Raw genomic sequence first — 10,466 nt, forward strand, 5'->3', positions numbered from 1 at the left:
TCGCTTCATCATTCCGTTGACTTGATGTCATCGCCGATCGATTACATCTTCTTGAAACCTCTCGACAAATGTGTCGTGATCATCATCAACTTTCTGAGGTCTTCCAAGATATCAATTGAATTCATGATGAGAAATAACATCCTTACCCTCAATGGTTGGTGTTATCATCGACCCCTTTATTGCCTTCCGTTCAACACAAACTTGTTCGTGTTTTGTGTTATACCTAGAGATCCATGATATCCAGCAATTATTCTTCCTTACCTTGGAGTATTACCATCTTTTATGTCAAGAATGTCGTGAGGATTGCTCCACCTCTTAAGAATTCTTGGTATATTGATGCTTCTCACCATCACCATTCTTTCTTGGTCTCCGTGTTGTTTCTAACCGGAATACCGATAAATGGTCTGTGATGTGTAAATTCTAAACTTCTAGCAACCCTATTGCTTTCAAGTTAATGGTCGATATTTCATTCTTAGACTATTGGTTGTTGGATCACCTTTCTGACATTGATCATGCTACCTAAGGCCATACTTTGGGAACCCTTTCCAACTAGTGTTTTATTGTGTATGTTTTTCCTTGAGCATACATCATTATATCATTTGATCCGACAAATGTTATCTCCTTGTTCAAATAACGGTGGAAATCCATCTTTTGGATACCTCGTTGAATTATTGCTGAGTCCATCAGCCACCTCCTCATCCTCTCCTTGGCTTAATGATGAATCCCTTCGTGTATCCAGAGTCTGACCTTTGATTGAAGACCATGCCAATGCTATCTCGAAGCATGTCTATGGTATTCCGATTTTCAACAAGAACATTTAAAGCCTAATGTTAAATGTTTCCTGCTCAATTATCCAAACACCGTTGTACGGGTAATGTCATGAAAATTCTCTCCCCTACCTAAAGAGTTTGCTACATTATATCCTGTCATGGATAATATGTTCTGCTTGTCCTTGGGAAGAATATACCCTTGAAATATGTGTTTAAACACATTTTCCTTTCCATTGTTCTATTTAAAACCTGATAATCACTTTTCCTTTCCATTGGTTTGTTTAAACCTTCTTATGATCTATATTGTATAAGCAGTAATATATCCTTGCTTATGTAAACACCTCGTTGTACCACTCTGTTAGAAAGACCCTGTTACTTTTGTTGATGGCATTCCGGTAGCCACCGATGGACGAGAATCTTGCCTGCTGGTCCGCCTCGTTCAACGAGCAGGAAAATGGTTCTCTTCGTCCCTCGGCCTTGGTACTGATGTGTTGCCGACTTGACCGACAGACTATCCTTTGACATGCCTTGCTTACATGATCGTGCAAGATGTCACCGACCTTCCTACTTTTAACCGCATGGTGGGCCCATAACCCACAGTTCCATGGGATCGAAACCTGACTCTCCAGTACGCCTTGTTAACAAAGTTATCCCTTGCTCTTGGTTTCGTAGGTAATTCGCGAGCCACCTTCCTAGTGCTCCATTCTGGTATCAGACGCAATACTTACTCTCGCTGCTCTGAACCCTTTCTCACTATGGTTCAGACCTTGAGCAACTATCTATCCGCTTGGACCCTCTCATTGTAGCTTCGTACAATACTCTTGATGTATTTTATATGTTCAACTCGAGAGGTAGTCTTATGCTCATTCATGGGTTAACCCCCAGATTGTTTCCCTCAAAGGCATTCTGTCATAGCTGAGCTGCCCCTTATCCTTTCGTAAGTACGATGGAGTTCCCGAAGAAATGATGACAAGTTTATCATGATGCATTGGAATAAACAATTGAAGATATCAACAAAAGGGATTAACTTCTTCGAGAAGATCCATCGGAATATCATAACCGGAACATTCCCCCTTACTCCCCTCTTAAATCTCGGGACGAGATTTCTTGTAGTGGAGGAGAATTGTGACGCCCGGATAATTAAGCTACAGTAATTCCCTGCTAATGATGCCACATCATCATGGTTACTATTGTCAATCTCGCGATGGTTCGAAACCGATTCAAATTCAAAATCAAGCAAACAATAAAACTTTTCAAATATTGAAACTAAAATGTTCGGGTTGTGCCAAATAATGTGTAGGTAATTATGGTGAAGAAACCAAACTTCTATAAATTATTCCAATGCACTAAAATAATTAAAACAGCAGCTAAACCTATTATAAATGTCCTTTTGAAATTTATAAAAATGCGAACTAAATATTTTAAAAATACCAAAATATATTATGGAAGTGGGCTAATTTACAACCTCCATTTAGGTATTGGTCTTATAAATTTACAAAACTGAAAACTATTAAAAACTATAATAGAAAACAGAAAAGTAAAATAAAATAAAAACAGAAAAGAATATACAAAAAAAGGACCCCCCACTAGGCCTCGGCCTAGTTGGCCATCGGGCCAACCAGGCCGGCCCAGCTGGCACCTACAACACCCCCTGGGGCGATCGAACCCTAGCCCGGCCACCCCACTCCCCCGCACAATCCCCACCTCTCCCCTCGTCTCCCTCACCTGCCGCCACCCCACGACGCCCACTCCCCTCCATGTTCTGGATCGGGGCAATGAACCCTGATCCCTTCGCCTCTGTTGCCGTGCGCCGCTGCCAGCGCCAACCCCGTCGCTGGCGCTCACCGTCGCCGCCTCATTCCGCCTCCCCAACGCCGGATCTCGCCTCCTCGTCTCCTCCTCAAGCCGCTCGCCAGAGCCGCCTCGCCTTCCTCTTCGTCGTCGATCGCGTCCTCGTCGCCCACCTCGAGCACCGCTACCCCATGCCTTACAGCCCCCCCGTGAGCACCCCATCCATCCATCCATCCCCGTCCCCTTGCTCGTGCTCCGCCTACGCCTCCTGTTCGCCCCGCTCGCCACAGCCCGCAACCGCCGTGCCTAGCGCCCGTCCGCACCCTCCCTCGACGAGCCTGCGCACTGCCGCCCGTACATGACTGTGCCTGCACCGCGCCCGTCGTCATTCGCATCCGCTTTGACTTCTCCCCTGCTGTGTTACTGCTGCTGCCCGTGGTCATCCCCTTCCTCACCGCGCCTTCGTCGCTCGCTGCCCATCGCCGCTGCGCCCACTGCTAGCCGCCGCCCTCCGCCCTTTGCGGCGAGGCCTTCGCCTGGACGTCGCCCCTCGCTGCCGGTTCCCGACGCCCGCACGCGCGCTGGCCTCGCCTGGTCGTGCCCGGCGGCCTCGCCCACACACTAGCACCCCGCGGCGCCCCGGGTCAGCCCTTCGGGCGCAAACGCCCGGGCGCCCGCTACCAGTTTTGCCCGATAGGCCCCTAGGGCCAATGACAAGTGGGGCCCTACCCCCAGAACAAAAATAAATAAAAAAGGAATTAAAAATAAATAATAAATTAAATTATTAATTAATCAATTAATTAAAGGATTAATTAACTTAATTAATCTTGTTTAATTAACCTAATCAATTAACTAGACTAATCAAACCTGTTTAGTTAGCCTGAGTCTATGACAGGTGGGTCCCACTGGACCCACAGGCCAGGTTTGACTCTGGTCAGCTGGGTTTGACCTGTTGGCGTCATGGTGATGTCATGCTGACATCACCTTTCACTGTTCTGGATAATGTTCTATTAAAACAATTAATTAAATGCTAAAATTGATTTAAATCTTTTAAAATCAATATAAAATAAACCGTAGCTCGGATGGAAAAACTTTGTACATGAAAGTTGCTCAGAACGACGAGACAAACCCGGATGCGCAGCCTGTTCGTCTGCCATGCATCCCTAGCATAGTGAACTCGCAACTTTCCCCCTCCGGCTCCTCTGCCCGAAAACGCGAAACACCGGGAATACTTTCCCGGATGTTTCCCCCCTTCACCGGTATCACCTCATACCGCGTTAGAACACGTCTAGCTCTGCCTGTTGTCTTGTTATGCACTTGCTTGCTATGTATTTAATGTTTCTCCCCCCTCTTCTCTTCGGTAGACCCTGTGACGATGCTGATGCCCCTGTGGTCGACTACGTCACCGACGACCCCTCCTTCTTGTCTGAGCAACCAGGCAAGCCCCCCCTTGATCACCAGATATCGCCTACTCTACTCTCTATACTGCTTGCATTAGAGTAGTGTAGCATGTTACTGCTTTCCATTAATCCTATCCTGATGCATAGCCTGTCCTTGCTACTACCGTTGTTACCTTTACCTGCAATCCTAATGGTTAGTATAGGATGCTAGTTTATCATCAGTGGCCCTACATTCTTGTCCGTCTGCCATGCTATACTATCGGGCCGTGATCACTCGGGAGGTGATCACGGGTATATACTATATACTTTATACATGATACATGTGATGACTAAAAGACGGGTCGGCTCGTAGGAGTACCCGCGAGTGGATCTTTGTGGCGAAGCGACAGGGCAGGTTGAGACCACCTAGGAGAGAGGTGGGCCTGGCCCTGGTCGGCGTTCGCGGTTATTTCAAGATAACATGTTTAATGAGATCTTGGTATTTGATCTGAGTCTGGCTACTGGCCTATACGCACTAACCATCTACGCGGGGACAGTTATGGGCACTCGACGTCGTGGTATCAGCCGAAGCCTTTGTGACATCAGCGACTGAGTGGCGCGCGCCGGATTGGACCGTAAGCCTGCTCTTGTATTAAGGGTGCTAGTTCTGCTTCCGGCCGCATTCGCAACGTGCAGGTGTGCAAAGGGCGATGGGCCCAGACCCCTGCGCCATAGGATTTAGACCGGCGTGCTGACCTCTCTATTGTGCCTAGGTAGGGCTGCGACGTGTTGATCTTCCGAGGCCGGGCATGACCCAGAAAAGTGTGTCCGGCCAAATGGGATCGAGCGTGTTGGGTTATGTGGTGCACCCCTGCAGGGAAGTTAAACTATTCAAATAGCCGTGATCTTCGGTAACAGGACGACTTGGAGTTGTACCTTGAACTTATGACAACTAGAACCAGATACTTAATAAAACACACCCTTCCAAGTGCTAGATACAACCGGTGATCGCTCTCTCACAGGGCGACGAGGGGAGGATCATCGGTTAGGGTTATGCTATGCGATGCTACTTGGAGGACTTCAGTCTACTCTCTTCTACACGCTGCAAGATGGAGGTGGCCAGAAGCGTAGTCTTCGACATGATTAGCTATCCCCCCTCTTATTCTGGCTTTCTGCAGTTCAGTCCACCGATATGGCCCTTTACACATTTACCCATGCATACGTAGTGTAGCTCCTTTCTTGCGAGTACTTTGGATGAGTACTCACGGTTGCTTTCTCCCTCTTTTCCCCCTATCAATTCTACCTGGTTGTCGCAACCAGATGTTGGGGCCCAGGATCCAGACGCCACCGTCGACGACGACTCCTACTACACCGGAGGTGCCTACTACTACGTGTTGCCCGCTGACGACGACCAGGAGTAGTTAGGAGGATCCCAGGCAGGAGGCCTGCGCCTCTTTCGATCTGTATCCCAGTTTGTGCTAGCCTTCTTAAGGCAAACTTGTTTAACTTATGTCTGTACTCAGATATTGTTGCTTCCGCTGACTCGTCTATGATCGAGCTCTTGTATTCGAGCCCTCGAGGCCCCTGGCTTGTAATATGATGCTTGTATGACTTATTTTTATTTGTAGAGTTGTGTTGTGATATCTTCCCGTGGGTCCCTGATCTTGATCGTACACGTTTGCGTGTGATTAGTGTACGGTCAAATCAGGGGCGTCACAGTTTTCCACAATCATCCTTGCTGCACACACCTTTTTGAGAGAGACACACATGATTCGAAAATTATTAGAATACTCTATGTGCTTCACTTATATCTTTTGAGTTATATAGTTTTTGCTCTAGTACTTCACTTATATCTTTTAGAGCACATCTGTGGATTTGTTTTATAGAAACTATTGTTCTCTCATGCCTCAATTATATTATTTTGAGAGTCCTACAAAACAGCATGGTAATTTGCTTTAATTATTTGAGGCATTCAAGATTAAATAAATAAAATTTTCTTATGAGTGTGTTGAATACTATGAGAAGTTTGAAACTTGGTAATTGTTTTGAGATATGGAAATGGTGATATTAGAGTCGTGCTAGTTGAGTAGTTGTGAATTTAAGAAATTCTTGTGTTGAAGTTTGTGATTCCCGTAGCATGCACGTATGGTGAACCGTTATGTTAAGAAGTCGGAGCATGATGTATTTATTGATTGTCCTCCTTATGAGTGGCGGTCGGGGACGAGCGATGGTCTTTTCCTACAAATCTATCCCCCTAGGAGCATGCGTGTAGTACTTTGCTTCGATAACTAATAGAGTTTTGCAATAATTATGTGAGTTCTTTGTGACTAATGTTGAGTCCATGGATTATACGCACTCTCACCCTTCCACCATTGCTAGCCTCTCTAATACCGCGCACTTTTGCCGGTTCATACACCCACCATATACCTTCCTCAAAACAGCCACCATACCTATGTATCATGGCATTTCCGTAGCCATTCCGAGATATATTGCCATGCAACTTTCCACCATTCCGTTTATCATGACACGCTCCATCATTGTCATATTGCTTTGCATGATCATGTAGTTGACATTTTAGTTGTGGCAAAGCCACCATTCATAATTCTTTCATATAAGTCACTCATGCATCATTGCTATCCCGGTACACCGCTGGAGGCATTCATATAGAGTCATACTTTGTTCTAGTATCGAGTTGTAATCATTGAGTTGTAAATAAATAGAAGTGTGATGATCATCATTCATACAGTATTGTCCCAAATAAAAAAAGAAGAGAAAGGCTAAAGAAAAAAAAGAAGGCCCAAAAAAGGGGGCAATACTACTATCCTTTTTCCACACTTAGGCTTCAAAGTAGCACCATGATCTTCATGATAGAGAGTCTCCTTTGTTATCACTTTCATATACTAGTGGGAATTTTTCATTATATAACTTGGCTTGTATATTCCAACGATGGGCTTCCTCAAAATGCCCTAGGTCTTCGTGAGCAAGCAAGTTGGATGCACACCCACTTAGTTTCTTTTTGTTGAGCTTTCATATATTTATAGCTCTAGTGCATCCGTTGCATGGAAATCCCTACTTACTCACATTGATATCTATTGATGGGTATCTCCATAGCCCGTTGATACACCTAGTTGATGTGAGACTATCTTCTCCCTTTTTGTCTCCTCCACAACCACCATTCTATTCCACCTATAGTGTTATGTCCATGGCTCACGCTCATGTATTGCGTGAAAATTGAAAAGGTTTTGAGAACATTAAAAGTATGAAACAATTGCTTGGCTTGTCATCGGGGTTGTGCATGATTTGAATACTTTGTGTGGTGAAGATGGAGCATAGCCAGACTATATGATTTTGTAGGGATAACTTTCTTTGGCCATGTTATTTTGAAGAGACATAATTGCTTAGTTAGTATGCTTGAAGTATTATTATTTCTATGTCAATATTAAACGTTTGTCTTGAATCTTTCGGATCTGAATATTCATGCCACAATTAAGAGAATTACATTGAAATTATGCCAAGTAGCATTCCACATCAAAAATTATGTTTTTATCATTCACCCACTCGAGGACGAGCAGGAATTAAGCTTGGGGATGCTTGATACGTCTCCAACGTATCTATAATTTTTGATTGTTCCATGCTATATTATATTCTGTTTTGGACATTATTGGGCTGTATTATACACTTTATATTATTTTTGGGACTAACCTATTAACTGGAGGCCCGACCCAGAATTGCTGTTTTTTTGCGTATTTTAGGGTTTCGCTGGAAAAGAATATCAAATGGAGTCCAAACGGAATGAAACCTTCGGGAACATGATTTTCGGAACGAACATGATCCAGAGGACTTGGACCCTACGTCAAGACATCAACCAGGTGGCCACGAGGTAGGGGGGCGCGCCTACCCCCTGGGCGCGCCCTCCACCCTCTTGGGCCCCTTGTTGCTCCACCAACGTACTCCTTCCTCCTATATATACCTACGTACCCCCAAACTACCAGATACAGAGCCAAAACCCTAATTCCACCGCCGTAACTTTCTGTATCCACAAGATCCCATCTTGGGGCTTGTTCCGGAGCTCCGCCGGAGGGGGCATCGATCATGGAGGGCTTCTACATCAACATCATAGCCCTTCCGATGAAGTGTGAGTAGTTTACCTCAGACCTACGGGTCCATAGTTATTAGCTAGATGGCTTCTTCTCTCTTTTTGGATCTCAATACAAAGTTCTCCCCCTCTCTTGTGGAGATCTATTCGATGTAATCTTCTTTTGCGGTGTGTTTGTTGAGACCGATGAATTGTGGGTTTATGATCAAGTTTATCTATGAACAATATTTGAATCTTCTCTGAATTCTTTTATGTATGATTGGTTATCTTTGCAAGTCTCTTCGAATTATCAGTTTGGTTTGGCCTACTAGATTGATCTTTCTTGCAATGGGAGAAGTGCTTAGCTTTGGGTTGAATCTTGCGGTGTCCTTTCCCAGTGACAGTAGGGGCAGCAAGGCACGTATTGTATTGTTGCCACCGAGGATAACAAGTTGGGGCTTATTTCATATTGCATGAGTTTATCCCTCTACATCATGTCATCTTGCTTAAAGCGTTACTATGTTCTCTTGAACTTAATACTCTAGATGCATGCTGGATAGCGGTCGATGTGTGGAGTAATAGTAGTAGATGCAGGCAGGAGTCGGTCTACTTGTTTCGGACGTGATGCCTATATACATGATCATACCTAGATATTATCATAATTATGCTTAATTCTGTCAATTTCTCAACAGTAATTTGTTTACCCGCCGTGAATACTTATGCTCTCGAGAGAAGCCACTAGTGAAACCTATGGCCCCCGGGTCTATCTTCCATCATATTAATCTTCCTATACTTAGTTGTTTTTATTGCCTTTTATTTTACTTTGCATCTTTATCATAAAAATACCAAAAATATTATCTTATCATATCTATCAGATCTCACTCTCGTAAGTGACAGTGTAGGGATTGACAACCCCTTATCGCGTTGGTTGCGAGGATTTATTTGTTTGTGTAGGTACGAGGGACTCGTGCGTGGCCTCCTACTGGATTGATACCTTGGTTCTCAAAAACTGAGGGAAATACTTACGCTACTCTGCTGCATCACCCTTTCCTCTTCAAGGGAAAACCAACGCAAGTGCTCAAGAGGTAGCAGAGGCCGAGAAATTTTTGAGAAGTCCTTAATGAACCTCCTATAAAAACCGGCATGAACAAGGAAACTTCTTATACCTTTGATGTCCATGGGACACGACATCTTTTCAATAGCATCTACTTTAGCTTTATCAACTTCAATGCCTCTTTCAGAAATTTTGTGCCCCAAGACAATACCTTCATTAACCATAAAGTGGCATTTCTCCCAATTCAAGACAAGGTTAGTTTCTTCACATCTCTGCAAAACTCGATCAAGGTTGCTTAAGCAATCATCAAAAGAGGATCCATAAACGGAGAAAACATCCATGAATACCTCACATATCTTTTCACAAAAATCAGAAAATATAGCCATCATGCATCATTGAAAGGTAGCAGGTGCATTACATAAACCAAAAGGCATACGTCTATAAGAAAAAGTACCGAAAGGGCAAGTAAAAGTGGTCTTAGATTGATCATCAGCTGACACAGGTATTTGGGAGAAACCAGAATAACCATCTAAAAAGCAAAAATGTGTATGTTTGGATAATATTTCTAGCATTTGATCAATAAAAGGTAAGGGGTAATGATCTTTTTTAGTAGCCTTATTTAATTTGCGAAAATCAATTACCATCCTATAACCTGTAATGATTCTTTGTGGAATCAATTCATCTTTATCATTAGGAACGACAGTAATACCCCCCTTCTTAGGAACATAATGGACAGGACTTACCCAGTGACTATCAGGAACGGGATAAATTATACCCGCCTCAAGGAGATTTAGTATTTCTTTTCTTACCACTTCTTTCATCTTAGGATTCAGCTTTCGTTGATGATCAATAACTAGTTTGGCATCTTTCTCCAAATTTATTTTGTGTTGACATAGAGTGGGACTAATGCCCTTAAGATCATCAAGAGTATATCCAATAGCAGCACGTCGCTTCTTCAGAGTTTTCAATAATTTTTCTTCCCCCTTCTCTGAAAGGTTAGCACTAATAATAATAGGATATATCTTCTTTTCATCAAGATAAGAATATTTAAGAGTATTAGGCAAAGGTTTAAGATCAAACACGGGATCACCCTTGGGTGGAGGAGGATCCCCTAAGATTTCAACAGGCAAGTTGTGTTTCAGAATAGGTTCCTGTTTAAAGAACACTTCATCTATTTCCCTTCTTTCATTCATAAACATATCATTTTCATGGTCTAGCAAATATTGTTCTAAAGGATCACTAGGAGGTACGGCAATAGAAGCAAGACCAATAATTTCATCTTTACTAGGCAATTCTTCTTCACGGTGTTGTCTACGAAATTTAGAAAAGTTGAACTCATGAGACATATCACCTAAACCAATAGTAATAACATCCTTTTTGTAGTCTATCCTAGCATT

This window comes from Triticum urartu, chromosome 6A, assembly GCF_056163025.1.
Source record: "Triticum urartu cultivar PI428250 chromosome 6A, HENAU_Tu73, whole genome shotgun sequence".
NCBI classification, from domain to species: Eukaryota; Viridiplantae; Streptophyta; class Magnoliopsida; order Poales; family Poaceae; genus Triticum; species Triticum urartu.